Consider the following 23,676-nt stretch of genomic DNA (forward strand, 5'->3'; position numbering starts at 1 on the left):
GACCAGGAAAATTAGTGGTTGTTTGATTCAGGATCAATTTTCAAATCTGCCCAGTTTATAATTGTGCGCCTCTCGCTGTCATCACTCATGTGATTCAGGCTCCAGATGTTCAGGGTTGAAATGTCCCCAGGGCTCGCCACCTCCTTGGTATGCCTCCCAGCCTTTCTGTCTTCCCCCACCAAACAGTTTTCCCCTGGACTTGTTTATGGATATCTGAAATGCCTGCATTGGGGCTTAATAATAAGAGGTGAAAAAGAAACATTTAAAACACAGAGCACAAGCTTAATGTGTATCATCTTTGCAAGAAGTGGTATTAATAAAATCCACACTCAGACATGAAGGGCCAGGATCCTGCTCTTTTCCAAGAGCAGATTTTTGTGAGGACAGAGTTCTGAGATTCCAGGAATGAGGAAGATATGGGCACAAAGAGGGAGTGGTGGGTTGGGGGCACAAAAGACAAGTTTGGATAACCTGATGGTTTTGGTTAGGACTCACTCAACTTAGTTGCCTGTTTGGAGTTTATAATTTCTGACTTTAAGGATAATGGGTGAACTTTAGAACTGGAAAGGATCTTTCATCCTTGGCACAGCCAACCTCAAACTGGGTTCAGCAGGCTCCTGGGATCCACAAACATATTCTTAGCTACAAGTTTTTTTATGAGATTTAGAATTTTGTCCTCTCATTTTAATAGTGATATAAATATATTTTCAGAATATTCAGGGCATCTGTATACAGATCTGGAGCTATGTGATCTTAGGACACTGTTTATAGTGTTTTTTTTGTTTTTGTTGTTGTTGTTGTTTTGTTTTTGTTTTGTTTTTGGTGGGGGGAACAACCCAAAGGGAACTTGTACTTGGCCTTATCTGTGTGAGAGCAAGTTGGCAGGTCCTAATATTATAACGACAGCTACCAACTTGTGTTCTCTGTTTACTCACACTGAATTCTTTACCAGTAATAAATACAAGACTTATTTGCCAGAGATAATTTACAATTAAAAGACACTTTCATAGACTATGATTTTTCCCTATAGTTTTTTAAAATAAATTAATACTTTAATTTGACATCTTGGAAATGATATATTCTGACAGATGGCTAATGAAGAAGAACAGCGTCAGTTTTAATAGATGAATTATGCATTTCATAAAGTTAGGATGAAATACTATCATGGCACACTGTATGAATGGAAGTTTCCAGTAATTTTAAAAGAGGAAACTGATATGAGAATTTTGTCATCACATAGCACACAGAAATATAAACATATCAAACCCCGAAGTAACTAGTTTGTAGCCTTCAGCTCCCATTCATGTTGGGGATAACAATTTAGTTTCTGCCACACAACATTACTTATTATCTTAAATTAATGACTTTCGTTGTCTTTTGAGTTGTGTTTTTATTTACTTTGTGATTATGACTTTGTAGTTACTTAATACTTATAAGAAGTCATACCTAATTTTATATTTGTGTAAAACATAATACAAATGTTAAGTCAACACTGTGTGTTTGCAGATTTTTTCCCTGTGAGAAGGAGTCTCTATATAACTTATCCTCAAATAACACTAATCTGGTCCTTCGCTCTCATTTAAAGAAATGATCCTTCAGTGTTATGGGTTATTATGTCTTAGTGTTAGAGCCCCCATAGTCTCTCCAAAGAAAACTCAGCCTCTTGTCCATATATATATATATATATATATGGACAATATATATATTTGTGGACATATGTATATATGGACATATGTATAACTTATATATGTTATTTTATATTCTGCCGAGTGTAGATACTCTTTCTCTGTTCCTACATTTGCTTCTTCTACTCTCCAGATTCCCTCAGTGTTCCTACATCAATCATAGCAAACTTCTGTTCATGTTTCAAGACCAGCTCATAGAAGGTTGGCTCCTCTGTGAAGCTGTTTTTTCCTAACACCATCAAACAGTTCTTCAGTTTTCAGTGGACTCTGACTGGGTGTCCCACAGATTTCACCTAATTCTCACACTACCTACTGCAAGATAGTGTCCGATCCCACAGGTTAAGGGCGTAGTCTCCAAAAGCTGCCCTCACTCTAGATGCCAAATACAACTCCAGGTTATCACCTGATTGACTCGCTATAAATTAGAGGTTTCCATGATACACTTCTCAGGCTCAATTAATTTGCTACAGTGGCTCAGAGAACTCAGGAAATCAGTTTATTTACTAGGTTACTGGTTTATTACAAAGAATACTTAAGGGTATTAATCAATAGTCAGACAAAGAGGTACATAAAATAAGACCTGGAAGAGTCCCCAACGTAGACATTTCTATCCTGGTGAAGTTTGGGATATGCCATCCTCCCAATGCTTTACCAACCTGGAAGCTCTCTAAACCCATCCTTTTGTGTTTTGCTTTTTTTTTTTTACAATGGAGATTTCGTTACACGAGCATGATTGATTAAGCCTTCAGCCATTGGTGACTGAACTCAACCTCCTCTCCTCTCCCCCGTTTGGAGGGTAGAGATGGGGCTGAAAGTTCCAACTCTTTAATCATAATTCCACTGGCAACCAACCCCATCCTTAGTGGGTTTCCAAAAGTCACCTCATTAACATAAACTCAAGTATGGTTCAAAGGGGTTTTTTTTTACAAATAACAAGACACTCCTTTCACCTTTATGGCTCTGGAACTATTTCAAAAACCAAGGACAAAAGAAATCACTACAACAGAAGATGTTCCCATTGCTCTTATTGCTTATGAAATTCCAAGGGTTTTAGGAGCTCTGACTCAGAAACTGGACAAAGACCAAGTATATATTTCCTCCTATAAATCACAATATCACAGAAGCTTTTTTTCCTAGTGTGGTGAGTGGCTCTCTCTGTTTCCTACAGTTTGCAGTTCCTATGTCTCATGCAGCCTTTTCCATGGGACATTGAATATATCTACTTACTCTCCAAACTTCTGATTTGAGCTTCTCACAGGCATGGACCTAGCTTTACTCATCCACTATTCTAGTCTGTGGTCATAGTCCAGTCATTGTATATTCTTAATAAAAGTCTATTAAATAAGTTAGATATCTCTATGTTAAAATAATACATCTTAATGAAACTGACCATCACATCGTGAGGCACAGCCTCTGATATTACTCTTGCAAGATTTTTAGGAGACATGAAGCTGCTAGATTTATTTTTACTAAATTAGAGTATAAGAGGAATAAAACTGAAACAGAGGAAAAAAATTGCAAGAAGGACTTTATTAAAAAGCCCTGGAATTTATATGCAGAAGTAGGAGGAGGCCGTCTCTAGGGTCAGCCTTTGACCTTCTCATTTAGGTTTGAGAAAGAAGGGTTGGAAGTTAATTCTTGTTTGAATCTGGCCTTGTGATTGGTTGCAAATGGAGAGACTTCTCCTCTCTGCAGGAAATGATGCCATCACATTGAGAAGCTGTTTTCTGGACTGGCAAATGGAAAATGTTCTTAATGAAAACACAGAATAATCACTTTGAGTGTGGGGAAGAAGCACTGGGAGGAAAAAGGAGAAAGAATACATATTAAATAGATGTGCCTACCAGCATATTGATGAGGAAAGGGATTTAGAGGTTATTGTAGGGGGAAAAAACCTCTTCATATTATTATCCTAATGCTTTTCTGTAGCTTAAAAAGTGAATATACAGAATGTCACAAGTAGAAAGAAAATGCCAGTTAGTGCTCTCTAATATAGAGGTATGATGGCCACTTTTAGAGCTGTGATGGAGTCCAGTGTTCTGGCCTGACGAACAGTCCAACACTTAAATTCACTTTTACATGTCAGACTATTTGTCCAAAGTTTTGTTTAGAAAATATGGTTATCAAATTTTCAGACATCTATTACAATCACCATAGTGGCTTACATTGACTAAGTCCTGAAATATGTTCTAAACACTTTATGTGTATTAGCTCCTTTTCCCCATTTTACTCAAGAAATGGAGACACCAAACAGGTAAGAAATTTGGCCAAGGTCACAGAGCTAGTGGGTCACTCAGCCTGACTTCACAGCCCCAGCTGCGTAGTATTATGACATTCCGCCTTCATCGTGGAGAAACACTGGCTTTGAAATCAGCTAGTCTTTACGCAAATCCAGACCACTGGCCCTTGGCACAGGACAAGTTATTTAATGTTTCTCAGCCTCCATCTTATGCAAAATGGGAATAATAATATTTGACTCACAGTGTTTTGTGTGGATTAAGTAAGCTAATAAACATGAAATACTTGGTAGAGAACAGAGTGGATAATTTCCCCACACCAATCTATCCCTGATTTAGGAATCTTTAGAAGGCAGAGCTGTCAGGTTTTTGGAATAAGACATGATGCATAAAGCTGGATTTCTGGGCTGGTGTCACCAAGAACGCATATCCCATCAGGCTGAGGTCCCACTGAGGTCATGGACGGGTACCTGAGGATGCTCAGAACCAGAGACTGATGAGATTCTTCCTCTGTCCTTGTACGTTCTCTTCCAGGGGATAGACCTTAGGAAGAGGAGGAAAATGAGACTTCAAATTAAATGGCGTCCACTAATCCTGTATGGTCTCTGCAAACAGAGTGAAATACCTCCATACATACACAAATGTAGCTGTCATGGGATTGGTGATTAGCTCATGTCCTTTGCCCAGCTCATGTCTCAAATGGAGCTAAAGTTCTGATCTTCTTGGGGGAGGGTATAGATGGGTGACATGGAGCAGGGGATGAGGCAGCCCTAGAACAAAATAAACAACCTCACACTGGGGGTGGAGGATGGGTGATCATATCCTCAGTTTTCTCCCAGCCCAAACCACTCACATTGTTCAATGAAACAGATCCTAGCTAAGTGAAAATTCTTTGAATCCTTTCTACTGTCCTAAAAATGCCAATTTACAGACCCAGAGTTGTCTCCATCAATATTTAAGCCAGAGTGAAGAATTACCATCAGGTGGCACCAAACCACAGCAGGGCACAGAAAGGATTCAGTTTGCATAACCTGACTCCTAGAATACCTCCAGAATTTCAAGCTGGTCACCTGTGCAAAATCTACCCGGTCATTTCATTAATCTTGAACAAATAAGAGATGACACTTTGCACAACTGAAGTTTTGGGGCATCACAGACCATGTTATTGTGGGTTTTATAATATATGCTGAATATCTACTATTTGGGGACATATGTTAAGTGCTTGGGATTCAGGAAAAAAAAAACACAGCCCCAGCTTCTAAGAGGTTATGGTTCAGCATATAGATAGTCAAATAAACAAGGAATTACACCATGGTGTGACAAGTGCTACCACAGTGGAAAGCAAGGAATGCTTTGGGACTTCAGGGGAGACACAGGAGGAGCATCTAATGGATGGTGACTAACACACCATAATTCAGAAAGAAAGAAAGAAAGAAAGAAAAGGAAAGGAGGGAGGGACATCTGAACCATTTTCCTGAGGGGGAACAGGAGGATGGGAAGAGCATTATAGGCACAGGAAGCAGCTTGTACACCAACCTAAAAGACTCATGGTTCTTTCTTGGAAGTGAAGAGGAACAATGTGAGAATGAGAGATGAGTCATAAAGGACCCCAAACGCCATGATAAGGAGCTTGAACTTTGTGCTGTATATTAATAATTCTTCTTCTTTTCTGGGATGCAGACTATAATGGAATTTATGGTCCTTTTTCTTTGGAAAAAAAGGTGCAGTGACACACACACAAACACATAATTTTACATTTTACATTCAATTTCAGGGACAGTTGTAGGCCCTCTGCCACCCGTTATTTATGGACTCTTGGTTAAAACACCCCACCTACAGCTAGTAGAGATCATTAGGAATCAGATTTGACATTGAACAAGCCTGTGTCCATCAAATGACTGGCCATGTAACCACTGAAATGGAAACACAGATGATGGATTGGAAGAAGAACAGCCTGAAAATGAGGAAGACAGAACTGAAGCTGGGAGCCTGTTGTCAAGGTGTAGACAAAATGTGGTTTTGTTCAATCTCCTGCATCTCCAAAACTTCTGCTGGGTGATGGGTAAGAGGAAAAACCCAATCACAGGACTCAGAGCCTTTCTGCCCCACCCCCGTACTTTCTGAGAAAGCATTCAGCTGTGAGGGAACACAAGGGGAGAGTAGTAGGAGAAGCTGTCCTACAAGTGATATCACCAGATCCTGCATTGTAGATCGCCTAGGATGGCACCCCGGAAGTTCATCTCCGAGAACATGCTCCTGGAGCATGTTGTCTGCTTCTAACAACCACAGTGCTATCTCAGTAGGAGATGAGGAAGTCTCTAGGTAACAGGATTTATTAGTTCTTCTGTATATTGGGGAGAGGCGCTGGCCCACAGAGAGAGAAAAGTGCATTCTTTTAGCAGCAAAATAGGGATGTAGGGATAGGAACTTAATCCTGACTCTTCCTGTGAGAGCCTGGTAAAGTGTCTCTGCACTCCTCTTCCTTCATCTAAGGGAGTAACAATAAAAGCGCTAACATACTCTGGGAAGGGTAATAAGGAGGTGAGATTACAAAGCACCTTCTAAATTCTGCAGGAAGGTGACACGACATTGGCGGATGGCACGTTCACTATCCAAAATAGTCATTATTGTTTTCTGACAGACATTGATTTCTCCCATCAGTAAAGCCCTCCCAGAAGTAAGGGAGTTCTGCATCCCTCTCTTGTTGCCTCCTTCAACTTTGTTGCTATGTGACAGCAATATGGCGGAAATCCCAGAAAGGAAAGTGTCATGAAGCTGTGGGAAGTTGGAGAGTTGAGCCAGACTCACTATCTCTCTGAAATAGCTGCTTAGGGAAGCCAGGGCTGGCTCCACCATACATGGTTTGGTTTTTTGTTTGTTTGTTTTTTTAAGTTTAGGTTTAATTGAATTTCACTGAAGCCAAGAGGGCCTATAGCACTTGCTGTTTCCCATAACATGAGCCCTAGCTGCTCAGAATGGTTTGGTTTCCTTGAAATCCTATTGTGGCAGACTGATACACCCTCCATCCAGTTCCATGACTGCTGCTTTTTCTATAGGACCATCCTCGCACCTGAAGAATGTGGGAATGATGAGCCCTGCTGGAATCTAAACCAATCTGCCCTTCACTTCAGACTCCCAAATGCTTGCTCCACAGCATGATGCCTTGTTGGGATTGAGGTGGTTTTTTGGTTTTTTTTTCCCCCTCTTCTTTTTTTTCAAGAGTCGGGTTTTGGCACCATTTCTGTCGGTTGCACTGGAACATAAGAGGAGAGTAGCTACAGGTAACAGATTATTTTTAATTCTGTCTTGTTATTTGGAACTGATTTCCCATATGTTGTTGTTGTTCAATTCCTTGCATGAATTTTCTCAAATATTTGTAACATATGTCATATCTATATACAGATTTTAAATTATGGATGCCTTCATCCAATCATTTTCGAAGGAGGAAAAACCCAAGTCTAATACTCTCAAGCAGGACCACAGTCTCCTGGGCATCAGTTATCGTTCAGGTAGACACATCTGGTGAAATGCATCACATCAAATTAGTATCAAGGGTATTGAGACTCTGAAACTACAGGCAGACAACCCCCTTCTAATGTACTGCTTTTTAGATTGTTGGGGAAACTTGAATCCCAATTCTCTTGTGAAATGAGTGATACTAACATGCCTGTTCAAATGCTCAAAGTGAAGATCAAAGCAGCAGTGTCCAAATTGCCTTTGCAAACAAAGCAGCCCCTTGCATCCCCCCTGGGGATACCGTGCTAATTTTATCTACTCTGCCCGGCTCTTCTGCTATTAAATAGCAATAAATAAATGTTTTTTTCTGGGTTTGCCAGTGGCTTATTTGTCTGACAAACAAGCTCATTTCCTTTTAAGTGTGAGGTTTTAGTCCAACTAATAGAATTAATCTATTTTTAATGAAAATGCGAATGGCTTTTACTTAGAAATCTACCTACCCATCTCCCTCACGGCAAGAGGCCCCTCCCCCAGCGCCTTCTCTGAACACATACAACCAGCCATGAATATTTCAATACATCTCGGGCTTTCAGATCAATATAGGCAACTCTCAAGCCCTATTGATTTTCAGAGGTTTGACTCACAAGGGTGATAAATATTTCTTGACTTATGAAACCTGAGTTAAAGAGGCTTTGCTGGCCCTTCAACTTTTCCAGACATCTTTGTCTCCTTTTCGGTCCTCTTCCCCTATTCCTTCTGCTGGTTTTCCCTCCCTCTCTCACCCTGCACCGCCCTCCTTCAGTGCCATCCCCCCTACACCGCACAACAGCCCTGAGATGGAGGATTATGACTAAGCAGTAAGTTCTGGAGAAACAGGCACTAATTCCCCACTGGGTCCACTTCAGGTCAGAGGGAGAAAAGGCCAAGGGAGAATAGCAGCCCCCCATCCATCTCGCCTGCAGGGACTCTGCCAGCTTTCCTCCTGTCTCTCTGATTCATTTATCAGCACAGCCGACTCCTCCTCCTGCACACCTCTGAAGATGTAATCCCAGAAGGCGACCCTAGCAACATACGAGGAATTCCCCACTGAGGCCCAGGAGCTGAGCTGCTCCATATGGGTAGGAAATAAGCTAATTATACAGTCAGCCATGTCCAATGCCAGGATGTATGTTTTTATAAGTTTATCCAGCCTAGTTATGAAGCAGTGAGCCTGAGATTCTTGGAGAATTTTCCTGAACCTTCGGTAGTTGATCTACTGTGATGAGCATTGGATTAGAAGGAGTTTGGAGACCTGGGTGTGGATTTCTCTGGCTAGCCCGGGCGGGGTTGGTCAAATCAAATGACATCCTTTTGTGGGCATCTATTTCCTCATTTATAAAATATACTCATTCACTCATTCATTGATTCATTCATTTATTTAACAAATCTTTATTGAGTTTTTCCTGGGTTCTAGGGACAGAGGCTAGAATGGCACACAAGATAGATATAGATCCCTGTTCTCTTGAAGCCTGTCATCTAGTTAGGAGTAGTCAGGAACATACACTAATGTTGCATCCTCCTCTGAACTCCCATACTGCATTCCTCTAAAATTGTAAAGACATTGTATTCTAGAAGTATGTCATTATCATATTCACAGTCCGAGCCCTTGCTAAATTGTGTGCTATTTGTCGGTCTGGATTGTGCCTAGATCTTTGGAGATGCTTGTTCACTGGATGTTAGTTGAATAAATTGACTCTTTATGCTGTGTGTCCTGCTCAACATCAAATGGAATTGGGGTACTAATCCTGTGTGTGAAGCCTCAGCAGCAAAAACGTTCAGTAGTTATGATCCTGCCCCAATGGTTTTTCATTCCAAGTCTTTGTGTAAGAGAAAACATATGAAAGGACTTAGAGAAAGCAAGTGATAAGCTGTCAATAAACTGTAGCTGTCCTTTTGATGGAAAGTTAGAGATGACCAAACCAACCCCAAGACCAAAACAGACAGATTAAAGTCTTTTTCTTGAAGTACAATCATGTTTTGAGCAAAAGTATGAGCAAAAAATCTCACTTTTTAGAGTAGTCTGGTATATTTCTGGATTTGAACCTTTTAAAAAGTTTCAAGTTTATTTTTATTTTTAATTAAAGAATTTTCAAGCTATATTGAGACATAATTAACATATGACATTGTGTAAGTTTAAGGTGTACAATGTGCCAATTTGGTGTACATATATACTGCAGGATGATTATAATAAGTATCTATTACCAGATGAATGGATAAAGGAAATGTATTATATATTCACAGTGGAATATTACTCAGCCATTAACAAGAAGGAAATCCAGCGTTTGTGACAACGTTGATGGGCATTGTGACAAGTGAAGTAAGTCAGACAGAGAAAGGCAAATACTATATGATCTCATTTATATTGGAATCTAAAAAAGGAGAATTAATAGAAAACAGTGAGTAGATTGGTGGTTTACAGGGGCAGGAGTTAGGAGAGAGAGGGAGTGAGGAAATGATGAGGTTGGTCAAAGAGTACGAACTTCCATCTGAAACTTTTAATTGAACTCACATTTGCTGCTCTTGGACCTTGAACAACACTTAGATCGGAAAAGATGCACAAGGCTCCTGCCAGCATTGGTATTGCTTGGTTCTACATCGCATTGTTGACCATTTATGTGAGCACAGAAATAAATCCCCTCCCTTCTCTTTCCTACTCCCTCATGAGTCACACAGGGGGAGCAGCCCTTTCTTCAGGAAGAACTCTCTGGGAGCTTCCTTCACCCAACGCTCAGAAAGGGCTTCTCCCACACTTAACCTCTATTGTAAGTTTTCCTGATTGTCTCCTCCATTAAAATTGGAGTTCTCTGAAGACAGAAGTTATGTTTCTTCATAACTTTTTTCTTATGTTTCTTCTTCATGACATTTCTAACATCTTCCTAGCACATAGTTGGCACAAAATAGGTACTAGTAAATGTTTACTTTGAATAAAATTGAGAAGTTCTCTGCCTAATGTGTTGAATAAATAAACAAATTGAAGATCTAAGGTGTGGAGCACCTCAGAGAGGTGCTGATGTCATCCCTTCTTGCTCTTAAACACTCAAGAAACATGTAAGGAAGAAATCAGGAGTCATTTACTTTCTGTGCCCATTTCACTGGATGAAAATGATGACCATTTTGATATCATTAAAAGACATTTGGTTTTTGTTCCCAATTCCTTGCACAGACCTCCTAAAAGTTTTGGAATTTCCTGAGTGATAATTGTGGTAGGAGCCTTTTTTGTTCTAATGAGGCAACTCTTTGCAAGCCCCAGATAGCCTCTGGATGGCAACTGGTCATAGCTTCAGTAGGGTTTGGTCACCAGAAAGACCATCTGGGATTAGAAGCTTGAATCTTTCAGCCCCTATCCCATCTCCAGAGAGGGGAAAATGGCTGGAGATTGAGTTAATAAGCAATTTCCGGCAATTTCATCAATCCTGCCTACATAGTGTAAGCTCCATAAACTCCCCTAAACTATGGGGTTCAGAGAGCTTCTGGGTTAATTATGACACTGAGGTACCAAGAGGGTGGTGTGCCTTGCCCCTAGTACATTCCCCTTCCATTTGGCTGTCCCTAGTTGTCTTCTTTGTAACAAACTGCTCATGGTAAGTGAAGTGTTTTCCCGAATTCTATGAGGCATTCAAACAAATTGTCAAACCTGATTGGGATTATGGGAACCCCAAATTTGTTTCTAAGTTGGACAGAAGTGTAAATGATCTGGGCACCCCACTTGAGACCGGTATCCGAATTCAGGATGGTCTTTTTTTTTTTTTTTTAAGATTTTATTTATTTATTTGACAGACAGAGATCACAAGTAGGCAGAGAGGCAGGCAGAGAGAGGGGAGGAAGCAGGCTCCCCGCTGAGCAGAGAGCCCGAGGCGGGGCTCGATCCCAGGACCCCGGGATCATGACCTGAGCCGAAGGCAGAGGCTTAACCCACTGAGCCACCCAGGCGCCCCCAAATTCAGGACAGTCTTATGGGACAGAGTCCGTAGGCCTTTGGAGTATGGTGCTAATTTGAGATAGTATAAGAATTGAACTGAATTGTACGATACCCAGTTGATATCAGAACTGGTTGATGTCAGGAGTAAAAGCCACACACTTGATGTCAGAAGTATGAGTAAAACCAGCTCAACCATGAGGACAGACTTTACTGTTTGCTTTGGTTTGCTTCTCCTGCTATGGGAGAAGGCCTAGTCTCCCACCATGAGGACAGAAGCTTGCAACTGGGTGAGTACTCCTGGAGTGGGGTTTGCAGGGAGTGTTGTACAGAGGAGGGGATACAGTGAAGAGTTCTTTGGGGCAGGAAATTGTCTGATGGATAAGATGGAAGTTCTGAAGGATCTGAAAGACCTTCCTGGGGAACAATTCAGTTACCCTCCACCAGAGACAGAAATGGAAAGCACACTGCAGAGCACAAGGCTGCTCTCCAACTTGGCAAACCAACACCCCAGTGGTGTCAGAACTAACAGTGGATGTGGCGCTGGGCACGTCCTACGGTGTGGATGACAGCTGCTTTGCCCTCAGTGTGCCAGATGCTTCGCTGGTTGTTTTACCAGCTGTCTCATTTTATTCCTCTCAAAAGGGATAAAGTACTATGTAGATAAAGTACTATGATCCTTAAGGTACAGATCAAGACTTTCATTCTGAAATTCTGGGGAAAATCTGATGTGTCGCATCAGAAGTCACAAAGGTTGCAAATGTTCCAAACTGTGTGTGTGGCTGGAAGACATGATAAGCAGAACACTTACATTGCCTCAGTATCATTCAAAGTATTTTGAGGAGAGGCAAGGCAGGGGCAGTATTTTATATACCAAAAATGTGAATGTAGGTTTCACTTAAACATGAAAAGATTAAAAGCACATCTGCAAAGGGGGTCCTGGCTGGCTCAGTTGGTGGACTGAGACTCAGTCTCAGGTCTCAGGGTTGTGAGTTCCAGCCCCATGTTGGGCATGGAGACTACTTAAAAAAAAGAGAGAGAGAGAGAGAAAAAAGAAAATAAAGAACAAAAAGAAAAAGAAAAAAGTGAATCTGCAAAGAAAGTGTAAGGGTAGCAGGTTTTCAGACCTCATCCCAGCACTTCCAGTGGCATCTGAGTTCTTTGACAGAAAATTTTGAAAGACAGGGATGTGGGAGTCCTGAGGTCTCACAGCTTGCTATTATGGAGTTAAGGCTCTCTCAGGAAGTTATGAATGTCAGAGTGCTTTCAGGCATTAACTCTGGAGTATAATTTCTTTTTCTGTTTCTGAGAAAAAGAGAGGGGCCAGGTCGCTTTATTAATCAAATGTGCAAGCAACATTTGTTCTCCAGCTAAGAGTCTGATGTTTCCCATCCAGTGGCATGCCCTCTGTTGCCCCCACCTACCCCTTATTCCAAACAAGACAGGCTCTGGAAATACAGTCAATCTGGAATTAAAAAAAAAAAAATCAATTGCTGTCTGTTAGTGTCTAAGGGCATCACATGTAATCATTTGGATGGATTTCTCACTAAATTTTGAGGGCGTATAAAGGGTGGTCTGTTCAAAAATCTAGGGTATGTAAAGTTTGTGAAATTTACTTTCAGAGCTTTCAGGGTCCCCTTAAAGGGAAAGACAGCTGTCTTCCAGAGCATCTGAAACTAAGTTTACTCGGGGTGTTCCAATGACTTCTGATCCACATGTTGTAATATGTAACAATAGTTTCAAATATGAGTCCCAAATTAGAAGTCTCAAAAGCAGGTGCTCTGAATTGATCCACAATTGAGTTAATGTTTGTATGGGCAAGTTGACCAAGTAAGACGCAGGCTTCATCCATACAACCCAAGCAGTGCTGGGGGCTGGGCTGGGAACCACTAGTAACACACATTTCCCCAATTGAGCATCTTTCTTTTTACATTTGCCTTCTTTGCATTGAGCCTTTCTCTAATAAGCAAGTATTAGCTGACTATCACTCTGTACTCCAAGCAGTGCTGAACATCTACTTGTAAAGGTTATCCGCTGCAGGCTAAAAAGCACCGTGAACACCACCTTGTCAAAAGTTCTTATTGTAACAGTGAGGAAACAGGCCCATAGTGGTGAAGGGACTTGCCTTCATAAAATGAGCTAATAGTAACACTATTAGGGGACAAGTGTCTCCTGACTCTCGTCTGAGTGCTCTATTGTTCCAAATAGTATGCCATCTTTTCCAGATAAACATGGATTTTTAAAAAATATTTGGCTCATTTGATCACTTTTCTCTGAAACCAGAGAGCTCGTGACTAATGATACAAACTGCGAAACTGAAAATAATTTTTCAGTGGGGCATTCTTGTGGAGCATATATTCCCTCTCTTCCCTCTCCCATGAAAGGAGTAGACTTTTCCACACCACTGGAGGGCTTAGCCATGTGACGGCCTAACAGGTTTGGCCAGTGAAAGTGAGCAGAGGTTTGCTGTTATGGTGAAGGTTCTGTGTTCTCTCCCTTTCCCATAGGAAGGACATGGTCTAGCCTCCTTCTGCTCCTTCATCCTGGGTCCTAAAATAGAAAGACATGACATAGTCCTGAACCCAACTTGGTGCAATGCTGCTGCAAGGTTGACCTACAAACCCGCAGGCGAGGATACAGGTTTGTTGTTGGAATCCATGGAAATTTGGAAGGATTGTTTGTTATACAACATATATATCACAGCACAAGCTAATGCACTCAAGCAAACCTTTCCTTAGATATCCATACCTTTCCCTCACCTTTCCCATTGTAGTGTACAAGCTCAGACTGTTGCTTCATTTTTCAGATGAGAAAATTGCATTCCAGATTAGATGCTTTTTATAAGGACATATTGGAAAAGAACAGAGGCATAACTGAGGTTAAAATTCGTATAACCTTCCTGGTTTTCAGATTTCAGTTTCATATAGTATTTAGATGTATGATTCTTAGTATCTTTCAGGTTGGAAAAGACCAAAGCTATTTGGTTTTGTCCCTGTCTGTCTATCTATCTATCATCTATCATTTCTCTCCCCTACCCCCTTTCTCTATTTATCTATCTATTTATCCACCCAACTATGGATTTCTTTGAACTGGAAAAAGTCTTAAAGTTCCATTGTGTTTACTGTTATGGGGTTGACATTTTCGTGTCTAAAAAAATCAGCTGAGTTGATAATGTTTAGTTGATCTGTCTGCATCTGATTATGCTTGTTTCCAGATCCAAGCAGTTGTTAATGAAACAGTTGCTGATTTGTTGACAGAACATTAATTACTTGATCTTAGGACTCAGTAATTGCACAAGCCCCCTCTGTATACATTACTAATTACATTAGCAATTATATGGCATTTTAAAGACAAAGAAATGACTGAAGCAATTGCAGTGTCACAGGTAACCTGCTGTTAGATTTCAATCACATTCCTCACGTGCCCATGATGTGTGGAAGCAGTTCTGATGCATCTGTGACACTGACTTGAAGAAGTGGCCTCAGACTTCCTGTCTGTGAACCCACTGCCTAGTGGGAAGCCCATCGGGTGGGTGGAGTGTCAGGAAAGTCTCTGTAGTTCTCATTTCCCGCCTCTATTCAGAGAAAAAATTGGAGCGAGAAAGGTTGGACAAGAAAAATTCATCTGTTTATTTATCAAATATTTATTGAATCTCACTATGTTCTGTGCTAAGTGATAGACCTCCTCTATGACTCTGTAAAGTTTATAATCTTGTGGAGAAGACAGAGCGTAAGCAATAAACGCTAAAATAAATTGGTAATGGTCAGAGTAATGCTTGGTAGTTGCTGTAACAAACTACCTTTCAAATCTCGGCAACTTCATATAATGAAATTTTATTTCTTGCTCAGATCTTGGTCAGCTCTGTCCAAGCAGTGGCTCAAGGACCCAGCTCTCCCATGTTGTGGCCCCGTCATCATGGAACTTTTAATTCCCAGCTGTGTGGACAGGGGAGTGTGGAGAATCTTGGGAGATTTTCGAGACCAGGCTTAGAGGGCCATATACCATTTTCCCTATATTTTACTGGCTGAAACTGGCTACAGGGCTATTCCTGACTGCAAAAAAAGGCAAGAAAATGTAAAAGGAAAGGAAGAAGTGAACACTCAGCCAGTATTCGGTGCACTGTGTAACTGCAGATGGCGACTAGTGCTGTGGAAGGCAAGCACAAGGCACAACGAAAGCGTGCAATGGGAAACTTCACCCACATGGCATCCCGCATCCATTCCTCCTTCTGAAAAGAACGGATTCATTGCCTGAGAAGGGAATTACCCTCCATCGTGTGCAGTTTTCACGGAGCTATCATTCATGTTCTCTCTCCATTCAAGCAGGAGAACCTGACCGGCTCCACACCATTCCTATGAGGCTCGTGCAACAGTACGAGCTGCGCCCATCGGATTCTCTCCCTGGAACTTAACCTCAACTGGAAAGACACGAAAGACAAGGGAAGGCAGGATCTCATTCCCTGCCATGAAAGCATGATAAATAGTGTAAACATCAGTTCTTGTCACTTGGATCTGTGTGTTCCTGCTCCCTATCCTTCCCGAGCCTATTCATGGGTTTTCCTCTCAGTCTCTGCAGGTCCTCACGTAGTTCCAGTTCATTCGCTTTCTTCCTGCATTAACCACTTGGTTTCTGTGCTTGCACCAAAGAACTAATTGACACAGGGGTATGATTTAGGTTGTGAGGTTCAGTGTCTCTCTAAGGAACAGCATTTTTGCTGACACCTGAAGCGTAAGTTAGGGTTAAGTAGGCAAAAAGTGGGGAAAAAATTTTGTTTAATTTAAATTCAATTAATTAACATATAGTGTAGTATCAGTTTCACAGTTGAGTTCAGTGATTCATCGGTCTTGTGTAACACCCAGTGTTCATTGCATCATGTCCCCCCCTTATGCCTGTCACCCAGTTACCCATCCCCCCACGCCCTTCCCCTCCCGCAACCCTGTTTGTTTCCCATAATTAAGAGTTGCTTATGGTTTGTCTCCCTCTCTGATTTTAACTTGTTTTATTTTTCTCTCCTTTCCCCTATGTTCCTCTGTTGTGTTTCTTAAACTCCACATATGAGTGAAATCATATAATTGCCTTTCTCTGATTGATTTATTTCACTTAATATAATACCTTCTAGTTCCATCCACGTTGTTGCAAATAACAAGATTTCATTTTTTTGATGGCTGAGTAATATTTCATCTCATATATATATATGAGATATATATATCTCATGTATATTACATCTGCTTTTATCCATGCATCTGTCAATGGACATCTGTGCTCGGGAAAATGGTTTTTAAGGCAGAGGAAATCCTATGTGCAGAGGTCCTGAAGTAGAAAAAATTACAGAGTTTGAGAATCATAAAGTATGCCTATTTAGCTGGAGGTTGAGAAGTGAAGAAGAGGACAGAAGATGGAACTGGAGAGGTGGGAAAATAATAAATTTCCAGTGCTTTGTAAGCAATATGAAGGATTTTATCCTAAGTACAATAGGAAGCCACTAAAGGTTTTAAAAATGGAAGAGGTTGGGCGCCTGGGTGGCTCAGTGGATTAAGCCACTGCCTTCGGCTCAGGTCATGATCTCAGGGTCCTGGGATTGAGTCCCGCATTGGGCTCTCTGCTCGGCAGGGAGTCTGCTTCTCTCTCTCTCTGCCTGCCTCTCTGCCTACTTGTGATCTCTGTCTGTCAAATAAATAAATAAAATCTTTAAAAAAAAAAACAAACAAACAACAACACACTCAAGCTGATCTGTGAGACACCGACAGAGAGAAGTCCGCGTAGAAGCAGGAAGGTCACTCAAGAGTTCAGGAGTCAACAGACGGGAGGCATGACAGTGGTTTGTCTTGGTGGCTTGCAAAGCAAACGGAGGAAGACTCTCTGGATATGTATGGAGATCAAACTGACACAGCTTAATGACGAATAATATTCTGGAGACAGGGAAGGAGAGGCAACAATATGCTTATGCAGATTTCGAGAAAAAATCACAGGAATAGGTGAGAGTGACAGAGGTAAGAAGGTCTTTTTGGCATGTTAAGCTTGAACTGCCTTGGAGACTCCAAGCAATCATGTCAAATGTTGATATATATAGTTCTGGCATTCTGAGGAGAAGTCTTGGTTAGAAATAAACTTGTGGATATGGACATAGACACTGTATTTGAAGCCTTGGGGAGGAGGAGACAAGATATCTGGTAACTCCTGAGTCTCTTAACCTGGAGAATAGACAACAAAATTGTACCATCCACCCACCGACCCACCCATCTAACCAGGTTTGGACTATGTTGTGTCCCTCTAAGCCCTGGCCTTTTAAGCAAGCCAACCCTTCCTGCCCTACTTGGCCAGGACACAGTTGGAACGGCTCCCTCTGTTCCCAAAACTTCCCTCGATCCCCTGTTGTTTCCCCTTACCTTTCAACCCTCTTGCCTGGTTTCTGGGTGAAGCAGATTTGCTCCTTCTTTCCAAATCTGAAGCCAATTATGTTGCTCTAGTGCAGCCCCTGGCTCTCTCCCTCAACGGTTCATGCCAATTCTAATCTGTGGGTTATTTCTGCTTCCCTACCTGATCTAGCCTGGCCTCGGAGATGCGCCCCTGGTGGGCTCCAACCTGTGAGAAGTAGCATTGGGCCCTTACATCACTTCATGGCACCTGGTCACTGGCCTGACTACTGCTTTCTAGAGTTGAGGGAATGAGTAAAGCAGAGAGAGAACAGCAGATGCTGGCTTCTGGGAAACCAGCCTGGTGACCTGAAACTGGAGAAGTTCCCCAGACGGTGTGAGGGGGATTGTCCTTCTGACCCTTCACCTCCCCACAGCCCTGGGTCGCCTTCCTCTGTTTACTGAGAACACGCCTGTGAGAAAAACAGGGCCTGCCTGGGCTGGTGAGCAGTGTATGAGAGAATTTGAACTTTATCGATCTTGACATTTCTGCCTTGGTATGTGTGACTATTCTTACACATATGGATTGGATCAAATGAAATAATTTATGCGAAAGCACTTTGAAATTTTTGGAGGGCTATCTAAGGTATTGCTTGTTGGTATTATTACCATCCCACAGGAAAGACTTTCCTCTTTAACATAACTACATATTTGATTAAAATTAGGTGGCAAATTGGCAAACCCATAAAGTGATTTCTTGTTGTCACAAGGCGTCACCTATACCTATGGTGACCATATGGCCTGCCTTTTCCAGGATGGCGCAGATTCCATGTCATTTTATTTTTTATAGCAAAAGTGATTTGTAAATTCTCAACTAAATGTCACTCAGTTATTAAACCTCTATAAGATTTTTCTCAAAAATAAATTCATAACTCAAAAATAAAGAACTTTGTCAGACCATGCATTTTAATTTGGGGGGCAAGACACACTCCATATTTATTAATGTCATCCATGTAGAGTGGGATGTACTCTGAGAAGTCAAGTCACCTCTTTTATCTTGAGTGTTCCCATTTGGGGAAAATGAGAGGACACCAATTCTCCTCCTTTTTACAAATGAATAGATTCAAGCCAGAATGGCCTGTATGTTGCCATGACATTGTGAGGACAGCCACCCTGCAAGTAGTCAGAGTTCAGTGGCAGGGAAATGAAGAATGAAGACTGACCACAGTACCTTTGTCCCTCATTAGTGCTCCCTCTTCTGTTTCCTTTCTGGTCATTCAACACTTGCTGACAGAGACCCTGCAGCAGGGTCAGTGATTTGGGTTCTCATTGTCCACACATGCTCCGTGTCCAGCTATGGAAGTAAGTCATGAATGGAGACTAAGAGGGGAAGATGGACTTTGGCCTCATGCATGTTACCCACAGGTTTATTCTTTAGGGAAGAGAAGGAGGTCTGTGGGTTCCTTCTCTGGGACATCACTTTCTGATCTATTCTGATGTATCTGGCCCAATAGGCACCTGAGAGATGTTTCACAAATGGCCACCTCCTCTTCACTACTTCCTCTTCTTCGTCTCCTTTCAAAACACAGGCTCCTTTGAACAGCCTTCTCCTAAAACCTAGCACAGGGGCTTAGGACATATTGTTCCATAAGGAAGTCAGTGGAGAGGTCACTTTTGGTCTTTGAGTCAAGAGAATTTCTATGAGGCAGAAGAGTCCAGTTTCGAGAACATTGTATGACAGTTTGCATTTGAGCTTGAGTTAAATCTGGCCCTGACACCACTACCTGTGAGCCAGAGCAGCCCAAAGAGCACAGGAGGCCTTACTTTTCTTAACTGTGCTGTGAAGGAATGGCCCTTTGAGTTCCATGGAACCGTTCAAAGAACTGAAGGCTCTGTGTCCCGGATACTCTTCACTGGGTTTCACAGTTTAAGCTTCTGTACTCAGCTCTACCACAAGGTCACATGGCTGCAATTTTTCTGCTTATATAGATCAGGTTTGATGAATGTTGGGACAGATGCCGGCTGGATGCTTAGCACTTTTACACACCTTTTTCTCCTTGAAGCTCATCTTCTAAATAATAGTATAGGGATGAGATATAATAACATGTACAAAAGTATACAAAAGAGAGAATAAGGACTCTGAGTTTCATGGACCTCATACTCCTTGATGAAGGTCGCTCAGATGAGAAGTGGCCAAAACAGGATTTCAACCTGGGCCAATGTTCTTCCCTGTGAATCACTGCAATTGCATTCAGAAGTTGTTGCTCTTTAAAAGGGGGGGGGCGGGAAGAAGAAGAAAGAAAGAAAAGAAAAGAAAATTCTGTAATCCAGTAAGCCCGAAGTCTTCTAAAATTAAAGTTTAGGGAAGAGTGTAAGTCATTTTGAAAAGTGAATCACCACAGCATTGCCAGGCCAGAAAAACTTTTGAAAGGAAACAACTCACAAAGATATAAATTCTGACTTTTGGTAGTATTTAGTTCATTTCATGTCCAATAAATGTGCAGTTTATTCTTCAGTATTCAGGCTGGCCATGGGGACTCTTCTCATATAGACTTACAGAAATAAACTCCATATTCTACAAGGGCCTAAAGAAGGACATTTGGAACAACTCGTTCCAGGCCAAAAGTCATATTTATACTACATGGATTGGAATACAAAAGGGTTTTGGGGACACATAGAGCAGGATTTGGAAGGATGGAAGGAGAGGGAAGGACTATTTTTGATCCTCTAGTATATGCCAGAAAATGAGAGGTGTGCTTGCATATACGCTGTCTCGTATCATCACCCCCGCAGAGCCATGGGGCAGGCAGTGTGATCCTAGTTTTGCTAACGAGGAAGCTGAGGCTAGGCAGGATAGTGGCTTGCTCGTGGCCACTCAGCCAGTGGAGAAAAAATGGAAGAATCTTGCATGAATCCCAGCATTTTTGCTTGAACAAAGGGATGAATGGTATTGTCATTTGCTGATATAAAAAACTTGCATGGGAGCATCAGTTTTGGGGTGACTGAAAAGTTTATTATGGGCACTTTGGGTTGAGCTTTCTGTGAGATATCCAAATAGGCAGCTGTCTAAACCTCAAAAGAGGACATATATAAGTGAGACATGTCAGCATATAAACAGGTACTAAAAGCCAGGCTCAGGCTGAGCGTGTAAACTGGCGCAGGTTCTACAGATAGAGGTGACCATGTAGTTTGTCATCCAAACCAGACACTTAAGAACAAGAGGTATTATTGTTAATAACTACGCTGGGACAGGGTCCTTGGCAAACTAGAGCAATTGTGTCTTCTCTCTCTAGAAGGTAATCTGGCAATATTTGAAAATGACAAATGCACATGTTCATTCACACACTTCTGGGAATTTATCCTGCAAATTAACTATACGTATTCTCACATATGTGTAAACATGGCACATTTATTAAGTATTAACTACATTATTATTGATAATGGCAAAAAATAGAAAACAACATAAATGTCGATAAATAGGGAAATGGCCAAATAAAATATAGACCCACAAAAATGGAAGGTATGAAAGGGGGGAAAAGCACCGCCCCCTGGGCTTGGGGACACAGCCAGAGAGTGGGGTGACCCCGCAGCCTCTGCCACAGCTGGACCCTGGGCTTCTTTCCTGGTCCTTACTCTTCCTGCTCTTGGGGTGGGGAGCACCTCCCTCTTGAGAGAACCCTTTAGAGCTTGGGCTCTGTTCTGGGTTTAAAGGAAAAAAAAAAAAAAGGGAATACAATATGGTCATTAAAAGCCAAACTTCTAGTTACATGCATTGGAAATCTTTAAGATGTATAATTATGTTTTTTTATAAGTGTGTAGCATTTGTTACTGCTTGTGGAAAAGGGGCCAGAAAATAATTTGTGCATGTATATATAAAAACTACCTCTGGGAAAATACACAAGAAATTGGTAAAACTGATTACCTACAAAGAAGGAAATTGGGTGGCTATAGAGCAGTTTCCAGAAGGAAACTTTACAGCATACTTTTGTCTATCTTGAATTTTGAATCATTTTAGAATATTACTTCTTAAAGAAAAAAAAATTAACTTAAAATTAAAGATCAACCAGTAAAATAAACTCAGCCTGAACTTTAACCTATAGAAGAGATGGATTGTGAAGTTGGTCATTATTTTTCTTACAAGGTGAAAACCATAAACACTTAGATCATGCAGGAAAAACAGTACTTCTCATGCATGGTGACCAAGATATCCTCTGGTGGCCACCTTGCCTGGGTGGCCCAGTCGGTTAAGCATCGGCCTTCAGCTCAGGTCATGATTCTAGGGTCCTGGGATCGAGACCCAAGTTGGGCTCCCTGCAGGGAGTCTGCCTCTCCTTCTCCATCTGTGTGCTACTCCCCCTGCTTGTGCTTTCTCTCTCTTTCTTTCTTTCTGTCAAATAAATAAATAAATTCTTTAAAAAAATATCCTCTGTCAAACCAACAGACTGACACTAAAAAAAAGATGGAAAAATGCCATCAATCAGCATTCCAGGTGAATACCTAGAAAAGGGCAATAATAGCATCCAGATGGACAGTGAATGTTAGAAAAGAGACTCCATGCACACTTGTACCCAGTACACCAGGATGGCACGGCTACCCGTCTGCTCCTACGTGAGTGAATAGAAAATCAAACCACAAACCAATACAAATGTTCTGCAAATGTACAGTTAAAGAGTATAGAGGCCAAGATGCAGAGAAAGAGCATATAATTTAAAATAATTTAAAAGTAAAAGGAACTGACTAAAATGTTAGGCTGAAATTTTAAAAAAGAGTAATGTGAAATAAGAAAAAAGATATATCTATCACTCTATATATACACATACACATATACATACACACACACATATACACACAAACATCTATATATACACAGTTTCTGGCTGAAATTAAAAGTTGTAAGGGCACCTAGGTGGTTCACTGGGTTAAGCCTCTGCCTTTGGCTCAGGTCATGATCTCAGGGTCTTAGGATCAAGTCCCACATCCAGCTCTCTTCTTAGCATGGAGCCTGCTTTCCCCCCTCTCTCTGCCTGCATCTCTGCCTACTTGTGATCTCGCTCTGTGTGTCAAATTTAAAAAAAGAAAATCTTAAAAAAAATGTTGTAAAAAGTTTCAGCCTTCATGGATAGCTGGTACCAGGCTAGTCCTTCTTTCTTAAACAATGAGGAAACTAGACAAAATACATGAAATGACTCCTTTCAGACACTGGAAAGGAGCAGAGAAGGACTGTGACAGTGAAGGAAAAGAAACAGTGGGAGAAATCGGGGCCCTACAATTACTGTGGCCTTCTGCCTGAAGGCACTTTCAGGACCTCAGCACAGTGAGGAGGAGCTCAAGCAGAACAGGGTTGTCTCGCGGGGTTGAGGAGACAGAGATTGGAATATACATGGTCTAAAGTGGCTGGAAGTTGTGAGTCAGACTATTGGAGAAAAAGAAGCAATGCAGAGAGAGAGAGAGAGAGATGCAGAAATCTTCAGAGGAGTGTCTTAGAGTCTGATGTTAATATTAAGCTATCCATATATAGGATGCAATTCCACGAAGCCATATAAAATCTCCTGGTAAAGCTGAAAAACTGGCAAAGCTCACAAGACGAGAGAGATTTTCAACTTTCAACCAGCCAAAGAGAAGAGACATTGTTGAACAACTAGGCATTCAGTAGATACTCCAGAAGGGTCATGTTTTAATGGGAGGGCTAACTCAACCCAAGAAAAAAAGGCTACTCCAGATTTTCCCTTACAAAGCTTAACCAAATCCACAAAGGATCAAGCTGATCCTTTTCCAAATAAAAAGCAACTCTCTTTAAAGACAACAAAATCCAGACACTCAATAATGTTATATTCAGAATATCTAGGATCAAATAAAAAAATGACTAGACATATAAAGGAGCTTGAGTATATGATCCATAACCAAGAAAAGAATCAGTTGGTAGAAACAGACCAGAAATTATAGAGATAATGGGATTAGGAGAAAAAGGCTTTAATATAGCTATTATAAAG

The sequence above is a fragment of the Mustela nigripes genome, chromosome 1, assembly GCF_022355385.1.
Source record: "Mustela nigripes isolate SB6536 chromosome 1, MUSNIG.SB6536, whole genome shotgun sequence".
Lineage (NCBI taxonomy): Eukaryota > Metazoa > Chordata > Mammalia > Carnivora > Mustelidae > Mustela > Mustela nigripes.